The 24,814-nt window shown below is 44.0% G+C and overlaps 1 long non-coding RNA gene across 1 annotated transcript; it reads right to left on the bottom strand.

The window, feature by feature from the left end:
- Window positions 1-164: 164 nt before the first annotated feature.
- Window positions 165-11,168, bottom strand: LOC121684507. Its single transcript, XR_006023152.1, has 4 exons — window positions 11,124-11,168; window positions 5,453-5,591; window positions 3,924-4,163; window positions 165-302 (listed from the first exon to the last, which is right to left on the bottom strand). It is a non-coding gene; the product is annotated as an uncharacterized LOC121684507 (long non-coding RNA).
- Window positions 11,169-24,814: the final 13,646 nt, after the last annotated feature.

Genomic DNA, 24,814 nt, shown 5'->3' on the forward strand with positions numbered 1-24,814 from the left:
CACTTTATAAATATACAGTGTGTATGGAGGTACACCATATAACACACTTTATAAATATACAATGTGTATGGAGGTACACCATATAACACACTTTATAAATATACAGTGTGTATGGAGGTACACCATATAACACACTTTATAAATATACAGTGTGTATGGAGGTACACCATGTGCAGAGGAAAATAAATCGATGTTGTCAGTAGTCGTTTTTCTTTTTTCCCTCTACTTCGCTGTTGATTTTCTCTCTCCATCTTCAGAGAAGTTTGGTGTGCACTCTTGGTGAACTAAGACAACTTCAGCTGCTGCTCAAAATGACGGGGGGAAAAAAGAAAAGCAGTTATTAACTTTTCTCCGATTTCACTGAGATAAAACCATGGCAGATCTTTGCTGCAGACAATGCTAATAGCCTGTGATCACCATCTAGATAGAGTTTGTCATGGCTGTCACATGAAAGCTGCTGTGAGTGGCGCAAAGTCTGTTCAGTGTGTGTTTTCACAACGTCTGTGCGTGCGTGTGTGTATTTGATTGCTGTGCCACCTCGTGCCTCTCTCACGGTGTGTGTGTGTGTGTGTGCATGCGTGCGTGTGTGTATTTGATTGCTGTGCCACCTCGTGCCTCTCTCACGGTGTGTGTGTGTGTGCATGCGTGCGTGTGTGTATTTAATTGCTGTGCCACCTCGTGCCTCTCTCACGGTGTGTGTGTGTGCATGCGTGCGTGTGTGTATTTGATTGCTGTGCCACCTCGTGCCTCTCTCACGGTGTGTGTGCACAGAAGATCCCCCAGCTATCGCATCTGGCCACCTGACAAGTACACTTCCCCTAGAGAGCTCTCAGCGACGGCAGTTAAAACGTAGAGCGAGCAAGTGTGGTCTTATCATTCATCTTGAAATGGGCAACACCACGTGATTAGACCGGACACTGGGCCTACTACGACACTACATGACACTCGCCGAGGCATCCCTTCAGATGTATATAGTAAATGTAGTAATGCAGATGTCACTGGGAAAGCTGAACACCTGGTACCTTGTATGTTTTGATCAGGCATCAATTACCTTCCACATACCTTTGGAAAGCACAGAACTGAAAATAAAACGCGAAAACATCTGGAATTTTCTATTCCATTGTATTCTGTGTCTCAGATTACCCCCTGAGACCACATCTTTCCACACTTAGACATTTCCAGTGCACTTTACCTCACAGAGGTAGAAAATGGTCCACTTTAGTGTAGATTACCTGCCATAATTGACGGGCTATTTGCCACCAGCGGTAGTAATAATGGTAGATGACCACCATTAAAAAGTCAGTAAACATATCTTTCTGGTTGAGACAGAAACTGCTTAACGCGCCTATTCTATAGGTTAATACCACATAACAACATCGGATGTCAGCGGATTTCACAAGATGTTAGATAGAGATGTTAGCAGCAGAGATGCTGGGTGATTTTCTCTGACAGGATACATTTGATTCATGTCCCTAAGCATGAGCAGACAAATAACATTAACAGAAAAACGTGATGCAAATGCACTTTTTTTACTTCAATTTTCCCACCTTACCAATTTCCCATATTATTTTTTAATCAAATAACTCACTGTAAATAGAAAATCTGTTTAATCATTTTATGTTGCTGCTCAAATAAACCAAAAGATAAAACAGATCAGACAGCTCCTGTTACACACAATGCAAACCAATTTGTGCATTCCGTGGACAAAAGGCGTTACGATGTAACATGGTTTCGTAATGAATATATGTATTTCGTCACGCAAAAGTCATTCTGTCCACAAAATAAGGCATGTTACATTTTGCCCTATACTGATAAGAACAACTCACCCCCATCCAGATCTTTACACTGATACGGTTCCTATACTCTCTAATAAGAACAACTCACCCCCATCCAGATCTTTACACTGATACGGTTCCTATACTCTCTAATAAGAACAACTCACCCCCATCCAGATCTTTACACTGATACGGTTCCTACACTCTCTAATAAGAACAACTCACCCCCATCCAGATCTTTACACTGATACGGTTCCTATACTCTCTAATAAGAACAACTCACCCCCATCCAGATCTTTACACTGATACGGTTCCTACACTCTCTAATAAGAACAACTCACCGCCCATCCAGATCGTTTTGCAAATGATAGGGCTTTGTGAGAGGGCTTTTTGTGGAAAATCCCGCTTGAGAAATGCATGAGTATTATGTGACCGTGTAATTCCAGCAGTTTCACAGATTGCATCGTGGGGTCAGGTGGATTATAATCTGCTTTCTAACTCTCCTTCTGGCCTCTACGGGCATCATCCGTGTTATTTTCACCATATGAATCTGCCCTGATATAAACACTGCCTTGGCCTCGGACGGACAGGGTTTTAAACTGGCTCTGTAATGTTTCCTCAACATGTGGCACTGCTGACATTATCCCAGCCCAGGACGGGGGAATAAATAAGGCTTAAATGCTGCTCAGAACCCAAGCCCTCCGGTGATGGAACACCATGCACTATCTGAACCAGAGGAGTTTGAATGCCGAGGTCTGCTTGGCAATATGCTCTTCACAAAGAGCCTTTCTGCTCCGTTGGACTTCCTAATGCCCCTAGTCTTTCAAACAGCACTGTGCAAATGCAGTGATGGAGTTCCTAATGCCCCTAGTCTTTCAAACAGCACTGTGCAAATGCAGTGATGGAGTTCCTAATGCCCCTAGTCTTTCAAACAGCACTGTGCAAATGCAGTGATGGAGTTCCTAATGCCCCTAGTCTTCCATACAGCACTGTGCAAATGCAATGGTGGCGCATAATTTCAACGCCTCTCCTCAGGGTTGGTTGACTGACTCAGTTCTTTATGCATGTTCCAGGCACTGTGGTTTTATGGGACATTGTTAGCAGTACATTTATTCATTTGTGACTATAGCATGGATGAAAGATACATACAGTATGCACACTTCAAACTGCACACATCCAGTATTTCATATGACTACATGCATTCAACCCTGAAAGCAGTGTAGAAAAAAGTACATGAAATCTCTGGGTGGATGAGGCTCCAATGCAACCTCACTCTATGTCTATTCTGTGATGGAGGCAGAGAATGGCTGCCTCTGAGATCTGACACCATGCATACTGTACACTATACCACTATACACATTAGCATGACAGCCCACAGCGTATTCATTTTGTGCACTTAATGCAACATAAACAATAAAACTAAGCTTTGCTTTTAGAAAACAGCCCCTCCATGCCTCTCCACACTGTGCCACAGCAAATTCAGGCACACACACACACACACACACACAGAGCCACTTTCATTGAGACTGGAGACGTTAACTACCCATCGCGTGAGCGTACTTAACTTCTGATCTTTTGAGCAGAGGGTGCAGCTGTGTGTCTCCGCACGTTGAGTGGCATCGTGGGTAATGGCTCTCCGTGCGTGACACGTCAGTGTGTCAGCACTACAAAGCAGAGCAGCCGGCGAGGGCGGTGGGCTTGGCAGCGGGGGGCAGCAGTGGTGGTGGTGGTGGTGGGGTTGGCAGCGGGGGGCAGCAGTGGTGGTGGTGGTGGTGGTGGGGTTGGCAGCGGGGGGCAGCAGTGGTGGTGGGGTTGGCGTTTAAGGGTAGGATGGGGGGGATTAGATTTGCTGTTGCAGCTCAGTCACTTTGATGGGCCCTTGGGGGGGCTTCTGTCGAGGTAAACAAGTCAGTAAATGGCGTCAGCTATTTCCGCCTGCTTGTCAGAGTGAGGGCACTCTCGCACTACACGGATGGGTTATTGTCCTTTCAATTTGTCACTGCTGTCGGCCAGAGGCCCACTCGGATGCGACTCTTTCTCCTCCAAAGCAGCGCGGCGGAGAAGTTAAGGGGAAAACAATCTTATGAGAGGATGTTCAGAGCTATATTGCAAAGGCCTTTTTGAGGGCCGAGACGATGGACCACTCACCGTGGAGTTTCCAAGGCCTTTTTGAGTTGTGAGAGGATGGTCCACTCACTGTAGAGTTTCGGAGGCCTTTTTGATTGGCGAGACGATGGTCCACTCACTGTAGAGTTTCGGAGGTCTTTTTGATTGGCGAGACGATGGTCCACTCACTGTAGAGTTTCGGAGGCCTTTTTGATTGGCGAGACGATGGACCACTCACTGTAGAGTTTCGGAGGCCTGGCTTACACCTGCTGGTGAAGAACTCTGTCGAGAGGGAGAACAGGCTAACAGATGCTGTGACAGTCTGCTTGTTGAAAATAGTGCTGATAACAACATTAATTAAACATGATCTTATTGGTGTGTGTGTGTGGGGGGGGGGGGGTATTACACTACTATTAATTGCACCAAACACATGAGTGTGGCTCATAGTGTTTCTTGTTTTGTTTTTTAGAGAAAAATATTTTATTAGTAGATCTGCAATATTCACATATACACAGCTTCTCTTAGCTCGTTTGAGAAGACGGTAATCAAAACCTTGTCAGTGCTTTTTGTGACCTGATTGCAGAAAGAGGAATAGTTCTGAGACTCTCCTCTCCACAGCTTCACGGCAAATAGCTGCGTCTATAAAAAGAACTGCATTTATCTTTCACTTTGTCGTCCTCCATTTCTGAGAATGTCGCTTTTTTGGGGGCTCCTCACAAACTGCTCGCTCCAGGTGTCTTGATGGAGTGTTTGTTTTCTCCTCCTGTTTCACAAGCCCACATCCATTTGTCATGGAGAGTACAGGCTGGCTTCCTACCCAACTCCAGCCCACAGTCCGCTGCTCAAGCATGTCCAGTGACAAGTCCACTGCAGGCTACTTCTCCACTTTACTCAAATGCACATTTATTTGTGTAGTGTGCTGAGTGTGCTTTTATTCAGTGCAATTTAACCTAAAGGTAGCAAATATGGAACACAATGTGTGTGTGTGTGTGTTTGTGTGTACAGGTGTGTGTGTGTGTGTGTGTGTGTGTATGTACAGTATGTGTGTGTGTACAGGTGTGTGTGTGTGTGTGTGTGCTTTTTACTTCAGTGTTGTTGGTGGCATGATCTACCAGTTTAGCAGCAATAACACACTCTTCTCTGTTGTGTTTCCTGTAAGAGAGATGCGCTCGTCTTTGTTCATCATGTGTGTGGCATTGACGTTGCTGCAGGCACAGTGATTAGAAATGTGTTTCTGGATCGGCAGTGTGCAAACCCAGAGTGTGTTGTGGAGGATGTGTTTCTGGATCGGCAGTGTGCAAACCCAGAGTGTGTTGTGGAGGACACAATGGGCCCGGAAGGTGGTTCAGACAAACTTCCAAACCAGCCAGGCATTCAAAGCATCTAATCGCCCGCCAGACAAACAATTCAATTCCAACTATTCCACCCCCGACTCAACACTTGAAATAAATAAAACTCTCTCCAGGTTTTCAATTTGAACTAAAAACCTGCATGTCTATAGCGACTAAATATTTTAGTGTCTGATTGGATGATTGAAAAAGAAAACACACACACACACTCCTGTCACGTACCTGTTGATGTATGGACTGTGTCCTGGCCTGGGTTGTGTTGTGGACAGATTGCGCTGACACCTCCTCTTCATCTCTTCTCTGGGTGCAGTAACAGCTTGTATTATCGTATTGATTGGCTAGAACAGGCGGTCATCTGTCCCTGTACGGGGGGGGGGGGGGGGGGGGGGGGGGGGAGAATGGACAGTGTCAGCCGCCTGGCACCGTCCTCTTACTCGTGCTGACGAACGTGTCACTGCCGCCCACTCTTCTTTTGTTTCCCTGTCTTCTTTCAAGAAATCACTGCAGTTTTCTGACTGACTGACCGCTTTCTCGGCTACGGCTCTGTTCCAAAAGGACGGCGGTGGCTCACTGCCTTGGTGCCTTGATGGAGAGCTGTCTCACTGGACATGACTTTGATTTGAAGGCACCTTTTGAGAATGAGCGTTCTAGAATCTTTGGCACTCTTGGGCTCTAGAATCTTTGGTTGACGCTACGGTGTCAGGTTTAGCAGAAGCAAGAGCGTTAAACTAAACTAGCTTACGGAATCTAGCAGGCTAACGGTAGAAAGTCATCTGACAGACGGCACATATATCTGACCAGACGCTATAAATGGTTACAACAATGGTATAATCGGATAGAAAAGTGTGTATTTCTCGCTAGATTTTGACAAATCTAAGCAAAAAATGTTTTAAACAAATCACATTTCAACACATTGATGCTGCCTTCAAAGATGTCTTAGAAAACAGGAAAAAGAGTTTTTTTTAAGTTTCGAACCGCACTTGCTGCATCGCTCCCCTCTTAGACATCTTAAAATGCAGCGGTTTTTACCATTTCGAACTGAGCCATCATCTCTCTCTCTGTATCTCACTCTCTCTTTCTCTCTCTCTTGCTCTCTCTCTCTCTCTCTCTCTTGCTCTCTCTCTCTCACACACACACACACACACGTGCATGCATGTACACACACACCTTTGACATTAGTGCATTGTGAGGAACCATACAAATCACTAAAGCAGCAGCCACTGTTCCCTGCCAGTGACAGGAGATTGAATTGAAACAAAACACAAGGAGAGCCCATGCAGGCTATAGGTCTCTGCTGGCAGGTGTGTGTGTGTGATTGCATTCACCTCTCAACCTCACACACTACACCGCACAACACACAGGGGCTATCTGGCCTCTTCACTTGCTCATGGCTTCTTTATGACTGCTCAGGGAGCATGTGTGTGTGTGTGTTTGTGTAGATGTGTGTGTGTGTGTGTGTGTGTGTGTGTTTGTCCTCTAGGGCAACTAAAGATAGAAAAGGGCTCCAAATGCAAGCTGGAGAGGAGGGTGTATTTCAAAGTGAAATGGTGAGTCTGTTGTTTTTCTTGTATTGTGTTTCATCTGCACTGCACTATGCTTTGTGTCCCTGGGTGCCCTTGGAGACATTCAAACAATCACACACACACACACACACTCACTCTCAAGATACGCCCACATACAGTGCACCAAAAACAAATTACAAAAAGTACACACAAACGCACACTCATTTACCCAAGCTCGCAAACACAAACACACACATACTGTACACACACAGACACACATACACACACACACAACCAATCACATGTGGCCAAAGCAGTTTTCTGTGAAGTGATTACCAATCCCAGAGCTGATGTATGAGAGTGTGTGTGTACAAGTGCATGTATCTGTGTATAAGAGGCTTGTTGAGGACAATTAGATGAGATGGCTTGGGCAGGAGTGGTCAGTGATGGAAAGCTGTGGTTAAAAGCAGTGCGACCCCGACTTGGATTAACAGCTCTCTCTCATTCCAAGGTCACAACCTTTAGTCTCCTCCCATCACTGTCACTGCTGGTCGCAACACACGGAGTTATTACCAAGCACTTGCGATAATGCCCCTCACATATATGTAGACCACTGAAGTAGGAAGACAGATTATAGCAGGACTAAAAAAGGCACCTCCGGCCTATATGTTATCATGTGAATTATAATCCATTTGATGGGCGTCAGAGGTTGATGTAAGGACGTGCCTTTGCAAAGCATAGTGTAGTGGCTAATGATAACAGACGTGGTAGTGTAGTGGCTAATGATATGATAACAGATGTGGTAGTGTAGTAGCTAATGATAACAGATGTGGTAGTGTAGTAGCTAATGATGTGATAACAGATGTGGTAGTGTAGTGGCTAATGATGTGATAACAGATGTGGTAGTGTAGTGGCTAATGATAACAGATGTGGTAGTGTAGTGGCTAATGATGTGATAACAGATGAGGTAGTGTAGTGGCTAATGATATGATAACAGATGTGGTAGTGTAGTGGCTAATGATATGATAACAGATGTGGTAGTGTAGTAGCTAATGATGTGATAACAGATGTGGTAGTGTAGTGGCTAATGATAACAGATGTGGTAGTGTAGTGGCTAATGATATGATAACAGATGTGGTAGTGTAGTAGCTAATGATAACAGATGTGGTAGTGTAGTAGCTAATGATGTGATAACAGATGTGGTAGTGTAGTGGCTAATGATGTGATAACAGATGTGGTAGTGTAGTAGCTAATGATGTGATAACAGATGTGGTAGTGTAGTGGCAAATGATGTGATAACAGATGTGGTAGTGTAGTGGCTAATGATATGATAACAGATGTGGTAGTGTAGTGGCTAATGATGTGATAGCAGATGTGGTAGTGTAGTAGCTAATGATATGATAACAGATGTGGTAGTGTAGTGGCTAATGATAACAGATGTGGTACTGTAGTAACTAATGATATGATAACAGATGTGGTAGTGTAGTGGCTAATGATATGATAACAGATGTGGTAGTGCAGTGGCTAATGATGTGATAACAGATGTGGTAGTGTAGTAGCTAATGATATGATAACAGATGTGGTAGTGTAGTGGCTAATGATAACAGATGTGGTACTGTAGTAGCTAATGATATGATAACAGATGTGGTAGTGTAGTGGCTAATGATATGATAACAGATGTGGTAGTGTAGTGGCTAATGATAACAGATGTGGTACTGTAGTAGCTAATGATATGATAACAGATGTGGTAGTGTAGTGGCTAATGATATGATAACAGATGTGGTAGTGTAGTAGCTAAAGATAACAGATGTGGTAGTGTAGTAGCTAATGATAACAGATGTGGTAGTGTAGTGGCTAATGATAACAGATGTGATAGTGTAGTAGCTAATGATATGATAACAGATGTGGTAGTGTAGTGGCTAATGATAACAGATGTGATAGTGTAGTAGCTAATGATATGATAACAGATGTGGTAGTGTAGTGGCTAATGATAACAGTTGTGGTAGTGTAGTGGCTAATGATAACAGATGTGGTAGTGTAGTGGCTAAGGAAGTTAGCTAGCATGCAGCTGCCACCACTGTGCCCTCAACACTGAGTTGCTCCAGTAGGACTGGTCACTGGCCCCTGGCATTGGTCTCTGTAAGTTGCTTTGAATAAAAGCACAGGCTTCGTGTTTGCAATGTTTTCAATCTTGACAGCAAGTCACGCTAATTAAAGCTTTCATATGTGAATAATTAAAATGAAAAAACAAAAATGTAACTAGACTGCATTTCCGGCGGGAACTGCGAAAGTGTACCTGCCCTGGTCCGGTCACCAACGTGAGCAGACAGTGGCATACGCTATGCTGAACCTGGCTTTATCCAAGCATTCTAACAGTGCCTTTCAGTGTTGGAGCAGGCAATATCTCAAAAGCTCTAGGAGAGGGCTATTTAACTATTGGCTTGCGGGGTGAATGCAGTTCGTTGGATTTTACCTATGGCCTGCCTTCGAATTTAGCTTCTATGACTAAAATCAAATCAATAAAATAAATCGACAGCAGTGATTGGCTGCAAAAATAAATAATGTCACGCATCTTGTGCCTCTCAAACTGGGCTATCAGGTAACCTACAGAAGAATTGAAATTATGAAATATGACCAAAGCATTAAAATGCTGCTTGTTTGTCAGGATACTTTTTCACTGATTTATTTTAAAAATATGAGCTATGAGTGTGAATGTTATATATTCCATCCCCTAATTCTGTTTTACTGGTTTATTTGACAAATAATCTATATGGATTTGCTCTATAAAGACCTTATGTCTGTTTGGGATTGTTTTGAGAGCCTATTGATGTATCTCAGAATAAAGGAATGTCCACAACATTAGTGATGTTTTTTTTGTGTGTGTGAATGTATTTTACTTAACTCATTAAATGTAGCTGGATACTCATGAACGCATGTCTCTAATAGCCACAATAGGAGTAGTAGCTCTTTAGACGTTCTAGTTGATCAAGCTCAGCTTTGGTTGTACTTTTTGCGTTACATTAAAGCCTACTGGAAAGATTTTAAATTGCAATTTAATTTAATGCAATTTACTTTTACGATTAAATAAAATGAATTTATCCCTCTAACCCATAGTTTTCTATTTATTTACAAATGTACATAAGCCTACTGTAATTACATTTATACAGTTATTCTACTGATCTTCATACTATTCATCCTGCACATAGACTTATTCTTACTACTCTTATAATGTTATTTCTGCACTACAATGACACTGTTTCCACACTGCACATAGCTGTGTGGAAACATAACTCCTAAAGTTATGAGTGACGAAGTTACGAGTGCAAGCATCTCATATCAAATGACCATGGCATTACGCTAAGCAACATAAATCCCATACAGCAACATCTCCTCCCTATGACATAGATAGCTAGCTTCTAGCCACACAAGAAATTAATGATGTTAAATCTCTGCTTAGCATGCTACAGTAAGTCTCCGCTTAGCATTCTAATAACAGAAGGGGCACATTTATGTTGACCACTACAACATGACTCATTATGTCTCTAACTCTATAAAACACTTACTTTCATAAAGGACGCACACCATCCAGCACATACACATAGAAACCGGTATTATAGGCACTTGGCCACGAACTCAAAACGTGTCTCTCTGAAGCCCTGTTCTAGAATCTTTGCTCTGAAGGCTGCTCCCAGGGTTGCTAGGCAACATCAAATAAACGAAATGAGAGTCTTCCAGGTATTAAAAGTGTACGTGTGATTACAAATGGATGTGTGTGGTTTGCAATTAGAATAAACAAGAAATAACATTTCCAATAATTTCCCATGATAAATTACATATTATACAACAATTGGGTTCTATGGAACTATTTATTGGTTTCTGATTGGCCGAGAGACGTTCCATGAGTTGGAATATCCCTGGACATTTCAACTCAGACTTTGCACAGCTAATAATAAATCACTCCGCGATACAATGCGAAGATTTGACACAATGTTCTCATCCCAGCCCTCCACTATTTTAAGCAATGGGTTACTCCTTAGCAAACCATAACGAAACAGTGCTTCACCACATCTGTGGATTAAGCCACACAGTCAACTCAATGTAAGTAAGATAAACAAGGATGCTAATTGTTCTCAGCATTGCCAGCATTGTGTATAATATGATTGTCACTTGGAGGAGACTTGTAGATAACTAACGTTAGCATAGTTAGCTAACCGCTGCTAACCTGCTAGCATCGTCACGTCAGGCTGTGCACAGTAGTGTAACATTTATTCACCATAAATTAATAAAGTTGAGTGGTTCTGCAATGTAGACTATGTTTCCGTTTTTTGCAGTACCATGTCCCTTACATGACATGGCCCAGTGTCCTTGTAACATGCATGCAGCAAACCTACCTAGATATGAATGTGATTTCAGCCCGACTTTCAACATTTCTTTCAAGAAGACACTAACGAGGGATCTGGAATGTTGGTTACCTAGCAACCAAGACGCTGTCTATTGAAAAGGGAACTATTTTTTGATGCGTAAGAACGATGTCGAAATTAACATTTTTAAACAGTAACGGGATGTTTTCAGATTGTTTAGTTTGTGGTAGAATTGTTGTATAAAAGCAATATAGCACTCGTGATCGTGGGAAAGTTGGAACGGTGTCTCTGTCTCAAAGGGCCTAGGCGCAGGAGCTGGCCAAAAATTAGGGAGATGGGAATAATAATAAAACTTAAGAAGAACAATAAGTGTGCTGCTTTGCAAGCACACTTAATTATCTTTAGCACATAAATGCCAAATTCCTCTTACACAGTATTCAAGAACTGATGGAGAAATGTGTGTGTGTGTGTGTGTGTGAGGGGATGAAGAAAAAGAGCTTGTGAAATAGTCCTTGACCCATGAGTTTCCACAGTCTTAGTGACACCCCACCCACCTCCACACACACACACACACACACCCATGTTGCAGTGTTAATTACAGCTGGGCCTGAATGCTAAGTACCTGGATGACTGACTGGCTGACGGTGCTCCTTGTCTGGACGGCTCCTAATTGTACCTCATAATTTAATAGTGCTTTGCCACATGATGATTAAATCCCTCAGGCCCTTCACAGTTGTACTTCTTCACAGAGTGGTCGATGGCAGCAAGGGGCAAAGGAGAGAGTTGAGTTGAACTGTCAGTCATTAGTGGAGCTGATCCAACTTAACGTCATTCTTATACTCATGTCTACCTGCATCACGCTGTCACGGCATATGAAGAACATAACATGCGGCTGTATTGTAATAATTAGGCTACCAGTGAACTGCACCAATATATTGCAGTAAGTACAATCAATGTGAATTACCCATGCAAACTAATGTCCATTTCAGATCATGTCATTACATTTCTTTACCAAACCACTTTACAAAGTTAAGTTACAACACTTTTCGCATTTGATGTTATGACATTAATATAATCCTTTAAGAGGAGACAATATTTTTTGTATGGGTATTACACTGTGCTTGGCTGTATAGATGTTTTTTTATAACTTGAGCAAATATCTATTACAGAAAATGTCATGACACACAAACATACATACACACACACACACACACACACACACGGCTGTTTCTTCGCATACAAATATCAGGTAAGAATCTTGGTCCTTTCATATGATGATTCTTAGCGGTCATGCAGGTAGATTTTGTAGTCTAGATCCTTCAGCTCCTATGGAAATGGAATTCATATTGTGAGCACAAACCTCAATTCAACTCGGTGTCGGCCTAGAGTACACACACACACACACACAGACACACACACACGGCTGTTTCTTAGTAGGATATACTGTAATACCAGAGGGAAGCGATATGATATTGATGCCTACAGAAATATCATGCCGTTGAAGAGCTTTGATGAGGTAAAATCTCTCTCTCTTGCTCTATTTCTCTCTCTCTCTCTCTTGAACACACACACACACACACACACACACACACACACACACACACACACACACACACACACACACACACACACACATGTATCCTTGTCCCCTATCTGCCCAGTCTTCTCTGCCCAAGAGAGAAGTCTAATCCAAGATTGAGTAGCAGGAGGGAACAGCAACTTTGAGGTCAATCAGAAGTTTCCCTTTTAAAACCAGCTGTGCCTCCCATCCCACAGCTAAACACACACACACACACACACACACACACACAGACAGACACACAGAACTGACTTTTCTCATCTAATAACTCTCACAGTCATGCCAGGCAGTCATGTCTGCATTGAAGAATATGCTCAATTATATACATACATATATAATTCATACGACCATGATAAAGCATTCACAAATGCCGGTGTCGACAGTCAAGCGGGGACAAATCCATCGCATCATCTGTGATCCTGAAAAATATATGGGCACACGTTTCGCATAAAGACATAAAACACCAGCTCAAGCTTCCCAGGGAGACTATCTCTGCATCACGAACACTTATTTGGGCCATGAATCACCGGAGGTGGAGGCTTGCACGCATCATATACGCCTGAAAGACAGAGAGAGAGGGAGGGAGAGAGAGAGAGTTCCTGAGATGGCCATGGGAGAGTTATTCACGCGCGGCGTGAGAAGTATGGATGAAGAGTTGATTCAGCAAATGTCACGTGTGAATAGCTGATTCGACTGAAGGCAAATAGGCCTCACAATTATCCGCAATGCATCACATTCCCCGAGCGAGCGCAGCGGTGTGGATTAATGATGGACATAATCAGTGTGTGCATCTGTCTTACGGTGGGACAGCAGAAGGTCATCCCTCGAATAATGGGACCCGCTAGCATCCAGGCTGTCCTTCACCGCTTAAACTGACAGAAACACAGAGTCAGCACAACGCTTTAAAGTCTTTAAAAGAAAAGGTGTTTGCCTCTAATCATCCCTAGATTGCTCTCAGATAGCATTCACCCCAAACAGCTATCCAGGATTGCTCTCAGATAGCATTCACCCCAAACAGCTCTTCAGGTCAGATAGCATTCACCTCAAACAGCTCTTCAGGTTCAGATAGCATTCATTCCAAACAGCTCTTCAGGTTGTCATCCATCTACTGTCAGTCTATGTAGGCTACCATCTACCTTTGAATATCGATGCAGATATGGACTGTTTATCAGAACACTCGGGCATCACAGGAGTGTCTACGGCAACAGTTGTAACATGCCCAAAAGCTGCTATGCTGGAGGATTACCCATATGAGGGGTATACTAGGAAGCAGGGTGTGCTTTGCTGGGGTATTAACAATATGAGGGGTATACTAGGAAGCAGGTCTTTGTTGTTCTACTGCACTGAAGGCTGTGTCCGGAGTTTAGAGCCCTGACCTGCAGCTAGCACTCTGCTCAGACCTCCAGAATCTTTCAGTCAGTTATACTGGAACTGCACTGCTGAGAGGACTGTCCACTCACTTCTCATTTCCCTTCACTCAAGTCTGTCTTCGCCCCAGTGTGTGTGTGTGTGTGTGTGTGTGTGTGTGTCTGTGTGTATGTGTATGTGTGTGTTTGTGTGTGTGTGTGTTGTGCTGTGTTTGTGAAAGGTTATGCGTCAAAGTGTTTCTTATGGCAATGTGAGTGTATGCATTGATGTGTGTGTGTGTGTGTGTGTGTGTGAGCTCGGAGCTGAAAATAGAATGTGCCTTGTCATGCTGTATCCTCAGTGTGGGGTCTCAGGCCCCTACTAATGTGGAGCCAAGTGACATTGGCTGAGTCTCCACAGAGAGTCAACTGAGCCTGAAGAGAGAGAGAGGGAGAGAGGGAGGGAGAGGGAGAGAGAGGGGGAGAGAGAGAGGGAGAGAGAGAGGGAGAGAGGGAGGGGGAGAGAGAGGGGGAGAGAGGGAGGGGGGAGAGAGGGGGGGGAGGGGGAGAGGGAGGGAGATGGGGAAAGAGAGGGAGAGAGAGAGGGGGGGGAGAGAGATGGAGGGAGAGAGAGAGGAAGAGGGAGGGAGAGAGAGATGGCAAGAGAATAAGAGAGGGAGGGCAAGAGAGGAAGGGAGAGAGAGAGATAAGGGTTGAGAGGGCAAAAGTAAAGGACTAAGGGAGAAAGGAAAGGAGAGAGGGGGGAGAGAGAAATGCAGAAAGAGAAGAGGGAGGGAATGAGCTAATAAAAAATGAAAAAAGAAGAGTGCAGCGAGTTTGAGAGGAGAAGAGAGGAGAGTGGAGGACAGGAAAAGAGAAGAGAGGAGAAGAGAGGAGAGGGGAGGAAAGGGGTGGAGAGGAGAGGGGAGCTACCCAACCTCAGAGCGATGAAGGGCAGAGAGATGAACACTGACAGAATGAAAGGAATTAGAGACATAAAGAGAGAGAGAGAGAGAGAGGTATACAATACCTAGACAGCATCTAATTCTGGAACTGAACCTCTGGCACGATTCTGATGACAGCTGCTCCTGATCTGGGCCAGACCCGGCCCAGACGCGGTGGCAGCTGCAGTGTGCCGTATCGGGTGTGTCTGTGCAGGCAGCCCCTGATCCTGTGAAACACCTGACGGTGCAGGATCCTCTCGGCTGAGGACACATTCATCACATTTCCCGTGCTCAGCGCTGGACGTCACGCCACAGTGGCGACGGAGACTCCGTCCAGCCCGGCTCATCACATCCCAGCTGCTCGTCTCACCGCCACTAATAGGATCCGCCCGAGAGGACTGCCGCCCTGGGACGCAGAATGGGGGCAATGGCGCATCACTTCCTCTGGCCGTTACTCATCTACTGATGGCTACTGGCTTAGCGAGAGCTCTTCTGCTTGCATCAGGACGCTGGCATCTACATTTATCATTTCGTCACTCTTGAAGAAAGTTTGGGGGGTGCTCTCCAGGGATTAAGCATCTGCAGTGGACTTTATGCAGCCATGAGGCCCTGCAGTGTTCGGCCAACTTGCATGTTTACAACAAGTTTAAAGCAACAAAATGTGGTGCATTTGCCTGTTTATAGCATGACACTGCAGTACAGTATGATATGGGGAATTTCTGAGAAACATTGCTTCTATATGTCTCCTGAACATTTGCATACTTGGATATGCACTATATAAAATTATATTTATAAAGCTTTCCAAAGAGGGAAAATGGGCAGAAATCATCTGATTATGTTACTATAACTTTGTCCCTGAAAGTATGATTGGGTCAAGGCATTTGAGTTTTAAATCAAAGTTAAACAGTGCTGGAAGTGTTTCTTGGTGTTGGTCGTCAAAGATTAACGGCATGGTCTAATTTAATCACCCCTTCACATCATCTCTCTGTCCATCTTATTAGAAGGACTGTCTTCTCTCATCATGCCTGGCACAGTCATTATTTATGGGCTTGCTCCTGTCCACAGATGAGCTCATTTTAATCATATTATATGCCAGCCAAGGTGACACCTCAGGCTCAGCTAGGAACCAAACGAATGCCACACACACACGCACACACACACACACACACACACACACACACACACACACACACACACACACAGCCCCGAGACTGCACTCAGTGACACTTCCTAAAACCCACACCAGAAGACTCTGCACTGTTATGACACTTCACAAATCAGGTGCTGTGATGACCATGACCATTCTCTCACTAAGCGAGAAAATTATCAAAATGATAGTGTCTCTACCATGTAATGCTTTGTCTCGCTAACATTTAGGCAATAATGCAGCCATGGTCCATAGCTTGGCTACAGGTTTAACCACAGGTGATAGCCACCAGTCAGACGTGAATACACATATTTAGGGTGTCTTACTGGTACTGTACTTACCAGCACAGTCCCACCCATAATGGACAGACATGAGTTTGACAAATCTGAGAGCCTCACACAGCCCTATTCCAAAACATGGAATGGTTACGGCTACAATTAGGGGGCCTTCCAGCAGACTTAAAACACAGGATTCTTAAGCTGGGTGAACTCAGCCTAATCTGACGGCGTTTTCTTTTCTGCCCTGCAGCTCAGGCTGGAAACCTGTACATCTCTTTCTTCTGCTTCTGTTGCAGGGTCCAATCACAAACTGGCTTATCGACCTGGCGCGCTATTGGCAGGATTAAAACAATGACGATAGCGGGAGAGCCTGGAGTTTCCCGGTTCGTTGGTCAGATTGGTGAATGACTTTCCAATTGCGTACAAGTCATTTGAACTATGCCCGTTGATCACGCCTCTTGTGCAGTATAAAATAGCGGACTCCCCAGACTAATGTTCAATCTTAAAAGATTGAGCTGGGTCTGGTGAAAGCCAGACTACAGGATTCTATTAAATACGAATAATGTCTGACTGACTGACTCAAACATTCTTACATTTCTTAAAAACTCTGCATGCAATTCTTCATGCCTGAAAGAGCATGACAGCACTATCCAATGTGCATCTAATGAGGCTGGATCAGTGTGTGTGTGTTTGTGTTTGTGTGTGCTGTTTTCTTTGCAGCAGTTCCAGCACCTGAAATTAGCCTGTGTTAATGGGGTCAAGCTAAGCCATGAAATTAAAAATGCCAGGTTGTAATTTGGTCATGCCTGTTTTTAATGAAGATGAACTCTTGGCCTGCACGTCTGGGAAGCAATGAGGAAATATTTCCACCTGGTCCTCAGCCATGTGTGCAATTTCACCTGACTATGTTTGGGAAAGAGCCATCCATTATGAGAATATCCCTCACAACACACCTGAGATTTTGATAATGTCATTATAAGTAGCTTTCAGTACTGTGAACATAGTAGTGGTTAATCAATACAGGGAACTTTTATGTTGTTTCCAAAATTGTGCCTAAGTACATTTCTATTGAAAGACATTTCCAGTTGCTAAAGTGACATCACACATTTCCAAGACAATCAAATAATAACGCTAATGTACAGTAGTGATGCTTTGGTGGAAAACAGTCCATGACGCAAATCGGTGAGGTCTGTACCAGTGTAAAGTTAAATGACGATCAAAGGTTAATTCTATGGTAATTCAGAATTCCAGTGTAAAGTTAGATGACGATCAGAGGTTAATTCGTTGGTAATTCAGCAACTAATTCCAGTGTGACGCCATAATGGGGCCGATGAGCAGATAGCAATTACGTTGCTTGGAGGAACGCTAGCTGCAACCCCACTGCTCAGGAGAGGAGCGTAGGATGCATTAGCTGTCAATTAGCGCTGACTTAATGGGGACAGCGTGGCACTTGAATCATGAAGCCGAAACAAAGGCTTTCAGCAGTGGCTGTCTTGACAGCCTGGACCACCAGAGCCTTTCATTCACATTTCACATGTACGTGTGTATGTGTGTGTGTGTGCGTGTGTCTCTGCTCTTAGGCTTCCCTGAAGAGGCCTGACACCTTTCTCCCGGCATAATGATTTCCATCGAAGGAGCAAAAAAAGAAAAACAGATGAGAAAAACAACTCCAAAAGTGAGAGGAGTGCGCTGGCCATGCTCGGAGCCTCATGGTGTTGACCCTCCCATCCCACTGCTGGCGCGCTCTGCCGGGGATTTGCCAGCCGACTGCCTGACCCATTTCACTGAGCCCTGATCAGAGCTAGCGCTCAGCCCTCAGCCTGGGGGCGGAGTCCGGGGCGGGGCCTGTGTGGGCTGTGGAGCTGGAGAGGTTCCGTACCTCTCACACACGCATGCACAGGCACACACACATACGCACGCACACACACACACTCACACACACGTGGGCCTGTGTGGGCCGTGGAGCTGGAGAGGTTCCGCCCCTATGGCCCTGTGTGAGGGCTCTCGCACGCATCGAGAGGTGGGGTTATTGCCAGGGAAAGGAGGCAGAACACACACTCACACACACACATGCACGCACACACACACACACTCACGCACACACACACACACACACACACACATGTGCACAAGCACACACACACACGCACATACGCATGCACACACACACACACACATGCACACAGGCACAACACACACACACACACAATAAGGGCCCACATGTTTTTGAATGATTAGAATTAGTGCTGGGCGGTATGACCAAAAATGTATATCACGGTATTTTTCTAAATTCTTACGGTTTCACGGTATATGACGGTATTTTTTTTTCCATGCATAATCAGATGTTCACAGCATCTACAGGTTGGGAGAGGAATTGCTGCAGTACACTGACTAAGGATGCTCTATTTTACTGTCATGATGTAGAATAACTCCACACTAGTGGTAATGCAGTTTTGCATGGCCCCAGAAAATGATGCTGTTTACAAAGACCCACTCATGATTCTAATGAAGAATCTAATCAGAATGCAAAGACAATTGCAGTCAAAATACAGAACTTTTACTGTGCAAATTTCACAAACATCTTATATAACCAATAAAACGTATAAAACCAATACAAAAAGTAGTGCAACTTTTTTGAAAATTATACAATTTAAAATAAAACCTGTCTGCTAATATGCTTACTCTGTCAAATAGGCCTATAAGAAACATGCCTTATTGTTATTGTTTGGTTTGCATGATGTTAGTGGTAGGCTAACGTTAACTTCATGTGGATGTAGATGTCTTGTTAGCCTGCCATGAGCTTCGGTTCGGTTCGCTAGGCAAAACATTAACAAAAAAGTTCATTTTGGTGCACTGATGACAGTCAGGATCATTTCTAACTAGCCAGCTAGAATTGCTCAGTTCATGTCTATAACATGCTTTACTTGCTACCTGGATAATTTCAGCGAATATTCTTAAGGTGAGATGAATGATAAGATCATTAAACTTCACTGTGTTCGGTGGGTTGCTAACTAACGACATCACCTACTAGCCAGCTAGTTACAGCTGTTGAACAATCTTAATAGAATTTTTGTGACGGTAAATCCCTTTCAACGCAGTATCATTTAACGTTTTTTCCTTAACTAAAGAAACAATTTAAGGTATTCTGTGCAACACCTTTAAATAAACCCCTTACCTAAGGATAAATTAAGCCTTAAGGGTCATACTTCAGGGGAAAAACTTAAGGTGTTTTGTGTTTACCCTCACTATGCCTGCCTCGCAGTCGCACCATGCGTGCGTGTGAAAAAAGTCCCGTCTGAAACACTGTCGCGTGGCGCAGCGTTCCAAACGTTGTGTAGCCTAATCAAATACACCGGTATGGCGGTATATTAAAAATTCATATCATAACGAAAATATACACCGGTTTACGGTGTGAACCGGTATACCGCCCAGCACTAATTAGAGTGATGTGGTTATAAGTAATGGATGCTTTGGGTGTGTTTGTGAGTGTGTTCATGTTCTGTGTGTAATTTCTTCGGTAACACTTTACTTGAAGGTTTCTATATAAGAGTGAAATGACACTGTCATAACCCTAACCCTAACTTGTCATGACAAAAACCGAATGACACTTGACAGAAGCAAGTGACGGAAGCGTTATGTTATAAACGTTTATGACTCATTTAATTTATATTATTACACGGCTCTTCACAAGGCAAGTAGAACGCTCCATTGGCTTGAATGGGATTTCCCAAAGTTCTACGGTAAAATATTTTCATGTAATTACCGCTGCAAACATATAATTACCGCTGTCAATGGCAACAGGTTTTGTGTTTCTGATACGTCTTTCATATCACTACGCAAGGACTGGAACTTCATTCAAAAGTGAAAGCAGACGGTTGATCAGCTGTGTTCTAAAGAATGTTTGATTCAAGTTCAGCGTGTGTTGTTGCGAACTATTTGTTTCTCAGCAAATGCCACGATGAACGGTAACAAATAGGCTAGGATATGTAGGCTAAAGTCATATCGTGGAGAGTTTATTATTTTGTTTTGGCAAGTAGCCGTGTAATAAGCGGGATAATGTATAGAACGCGGGTCATTATTGGTAACCCGCTGCGCGTCAGGGTCTGGTTCGCCCTGTCGGGACTTATTTTCCCAATAATACATTCTATACATTATCCCTTACATGTTTATGACTCGTTCATGACAGTGTCTTATGTAGATACCTTCAAGTAAAGTGTAACCATTTCTTGGAATTCCTTTATTATTACTTTTGGCGAACGTGTCTTGCTGTCTACTTACCAACCCCCCTGTTTGAGTGTGTATGTGCGCGTGTGTGTGCTCTCTACTTACCAACCCCCCTGTTTGAGGTCTATGAAGTCTTCAATAGTACCTATGCAGCTTATTCCCACATTTAACATGTCAACAAATCCATTTCTACCACAAGCTTATTCACTCGTTCATTCTCTCTCTCTTTCTCTCTCTCTCTCACACACACACCCCCAAGCACACAGAATAATGCAATTATACAATGCATCACACATGAAAGCAGCCTCCCAGCCCCCCGTGTACAGCATGCTGTTATGGGTGCTCTGGTGATCGTCTCTCTTCCTTCTGTTCACTGCTGTGAGTAGCCGACCTCCTCCATGGGCCTGATGGGGAACAGGGATGAGATGAGATCAGGCGGGAGGAGAGGGGAGGGAGGAGAGGGGAGGGTGGGAGGGGAGAGATGGATGCAAAGAGAAGAGGAAAGGAGAGATGCAAAGAAAAAAGAGGAGGGGAGGGGAGAGGGGAGGAGAAGTGAAGAGAGGAGAACAGAATCAATGAGAGGATGAGAGGAAAGGGTTTGCACAGATGTGGGTGTCCTACTGCAGATGGTGCACATCATTCTCAGTGTCATCACAACATCTGCCCTGAAGACTCTGGAGCACCCACCCAAACACACACACACACACACATACATACATACATACACATGAACACACACACACACACACACAGCTGGAATGACTTCCATCAGGCACAATTTTAACCTCACTATACCCGGAGACATTTAGCATACTGTAGATCAGGAGCACATAACCTCCTGTTTCCCAGCAACATCATAACCTTCTATTTCCTACATCATAACCTCCTGTTTCCCAGCAATACCATAACCTGTTTCCTACATCATAACCTTCTGTTCCCCCAACAACGTCATGACCTCCTGTTTCCTACATCATAACCTTCTGTTTCCTACACCATAACCTCCTGTTTCCTACATCATAACCTTCTGTTTCCTACACCATAACCTCCTGTTTCCTACATCATAACCTCCTGTTTCCCAGCAACATTATAATCTCCTGTTTCCTACATCATAACCTCCTTTTTCCTACATCATAACATTCTGTTTCCTACATCATAACCTCCTGTTTCCTGCATCATAACATTCTGTTTCCTACATCATAACCTCCTGTTTCCTACATAATAACATTCTGATCTATTTCGACCTCCCTCAGACCGGCACCACGGTCTACACCTTGAATGATGCCATCCTTCTACCTTTTCTCGAGACCATTATATCAATAATGTCATGTGACTGACCAGGAGGCTGTCCCGCAGTAATATAATGCATTCAGGGACATGCCTCTTTGCCTTTCTCGCCTCAATTCTGAGACCGGTGAGTATGATTTCATTAGAAGCCAGTAATCCGCCACGTTATCGTGCAGGTGCCTTTGGTCCCTGAGGATTCAAACTGGTTTTCCCTTTGACATTCGTTTTAGTGAGGCATTTACTTTCGCCTTCACGGTAGAACGTTACCGGCGGCTTGTTGAATGCAAGCTAGTGTAGCCGGTTTGATTGTTGACACCTGTTGTGTTTCTCTCCGCGCTTTTTGATCGTACAAACCGCGTGAATGATGCTTGTTTAGAAAACAAAGGCTGATGATTGGCAGGGTGGTCAAGACCCTGTTAAGGATTTACACACAGGTGTGCAGGGATGGTAATCAGCCTAAATTCATTACGAAACGTAAGGGCTTTTGGAGTTGTATAGCTAAAGCAGTGTGTTCGCGCACAGTGAGTCTTTTAATTTACTAGCTTACCGTGTGTTCACATGCAGTAGGTTAGGAGAAAAGGCTTGTTCTCCAAGCGGTGCGTTCGCGCACAATCAATCGTCGCGCATGCACTTCTGGTCTTCCGACCTAAATCAACAGTATGGGAAAAGATGTTCTCCTGTCTAAGCAGTGCGTTTTAGTCTTTCTGTTCCTCCAGCCTAAACGGCGTGTTCACATGCAGTATGAAAAAAGTTGTTTTGTCTAAGCAGTGCATTCGTGCACAGTGAGTCTTTCGGTTTGCTGGCCTAAACAGCGCATTTGTGCGCAGTGGGTATACAGCTTGTTTTTCTGTCTGAGTAATGTGTTCGCGCATAGTAAGGATGCAGTGGGAGGAAAGTTTGTTATCCAGTCTAAGCGGTGCATTGTCCCACCTTTGAAGGTTTAAGCATTTCTGACTAGCATAGTTTAAAAATATTTAAGCTTCTATAACACACAATGCTCTGGCCATTAAATAGCCTTAGTTGCTGAAATGGCTTTCTGCTCATCATTCTGTTCACAGGCAGTAGGAGGAAAGCTGTCCCCCTGCCTAAGCAGTGCGTTCGCGCACAGTAACCCTTTTTGGTCCTGCAGCCTAAAATAACTCAGGATACATGACATACAGCAGTAATAAAAAGGAAGCAGTGTGTTCGCGCACAGTAAGTCTCTCAGTTTACTGGCCTATACAGCGTGTTCGCGCGGTGGGGTGCAGCTTGTCTTTCGTTTCTAGTCTGCTAACCTTAACATTTCCCAGTTTAAGCAGTGCGTTCGCGCACGGTAAGTCTCTCAGTTTACTGGCCTATACAGCGTGTTCGCGTGCGGTGGGGTGCAGCTTGTCTTTCGTTTCTAGTCTGCTAACCTCAACATTTCCCAGTTTAAGCAGTGCGTTCGCGCACGGTAAGCCTTTTTGGTCCGGTGGCCTGAATACAGCAGGAGTGAAGAAAGCAGTGTGTTCGCGCACAGTAAAGGCCCATTCACACCAAAAACGATAACGATAACGATAACTATAAATAAATATCGTTCTCATTAATATGAATGACGACGTTCACACATAAACTATAACGATAACGACATGAAGAACGATATCGTTGGGGATCACTTTCAGAGCGATTTTCACAACGATAAAATGCTAATAGCCAATCAGAACCCATCGAATTTTAGCCCTCACATTTATTAACACAATGAGAGACTTTGTTTATCGTTGTTCAGTGTGAACGCTTTTATCGTTATGGTTATAGTTATCGTTATCGTTCTTGGTGTGAATGGGCCTTAAGTCTTTTTTGTTTACTGGGCAGTATGTATCACTGTCTGAGCAGTGTGTTCGCGCACAGTAAGTCTCTCAGTTTACTGGCCTATATGGCGTGTTCGCACGTGTGGGTTGCAGCTTGTCTTTCATTCTAGTCGGCTAACCTTAACATTTCCCTATTTAAGCAATGCATTTGCGCACGATAAGCCTTTTTGTCCTGCGGCCTAAACGGCCTTTTCAAATGCAGCAGGAGTAGCTAGAGCTGTGTGTTCGCGCATAGTAAGTCTCTCTGTTTACTAGCCTAAACAGGGCGTGTAGACACAGTGGGGATGTTTGTCTGCCTAGGCAGTGTGTTCACGCATGGTGAGTGTTTCTGTTTTCTCAGCCTAAATGGCGTGCAGGCCAAGTGTTCACATGTAGTGGGAAATCTTTGTTCTCCTGTCTAGCAGTACGTCAGCGTACTGAGAGTCTTTCTGTTCTCCCATCCTAAATGGTGTGTTCACATGCAGTAGAAGAAGTTTGTTCTCCAGTTTAGTGTATTCCTGCACAGGTGAGTCATTTTTGCTCTGCCGGCCTAGACGGTGTGTTCACATGTGGTGGGAGAAGATTAACTTTACTTCGTTTTCCAGCGTTAGGGCCCAAGCACCGGAGGTGCAAAGCCCTTTTGTTTGCTTAAATTACTATCTCCCTTAACTGTTGTGCGCAACTGGTGAGATTGTTGCTATATTCCCCTCGCACATCCGTGTGCAGGAGTGGATGTCTATTGCCCCTTTGTATGTTCACATACAAGAGTGGAGGTGTGTGTGATGTAATTGTAATTGTAACTGTTCATTGTAACTGTTCATATTTTTCCGTCAGGGTCTATACACCCCCCCCCCCCCCCCCCCCTTTACACTGTGCGCAGCTGTTAAATTGGTTGCTATGTTCCCCTCATACGTTCTTGTGAGTGGAGGTTGTATTTCTCCCATGTACATGAGTGGTGAGTTTATTTAACTTTGAGTTTACAATCTTTTAAAATGGTTAATTTTAACATGGCATTAGCCGGGATGACGAGGTGCAAGAAGTTCTGGTGTTCATCCAAACGCCATTGTTAGCTGTAATCAATGCAACAGGAAATAACTCATCTAAACACACGAGA

The sequence above is a fragment of the Alosa sapidissima genome, chromosome 15 (genome assembly GCF_018492685.1).
Source record: "Alosa sapidissima isolate fAloSap1 chromosome 15, fAloSap1.pri, whole genome shotgun sequence".
Classification (NCBI taxonomy): domain Eukaryota; kingdom Metazoa; phylum Chordata; class Actinopteri; order Clupeiformes; family Clupeidae; genus Alosa; species Alosa sapidissima.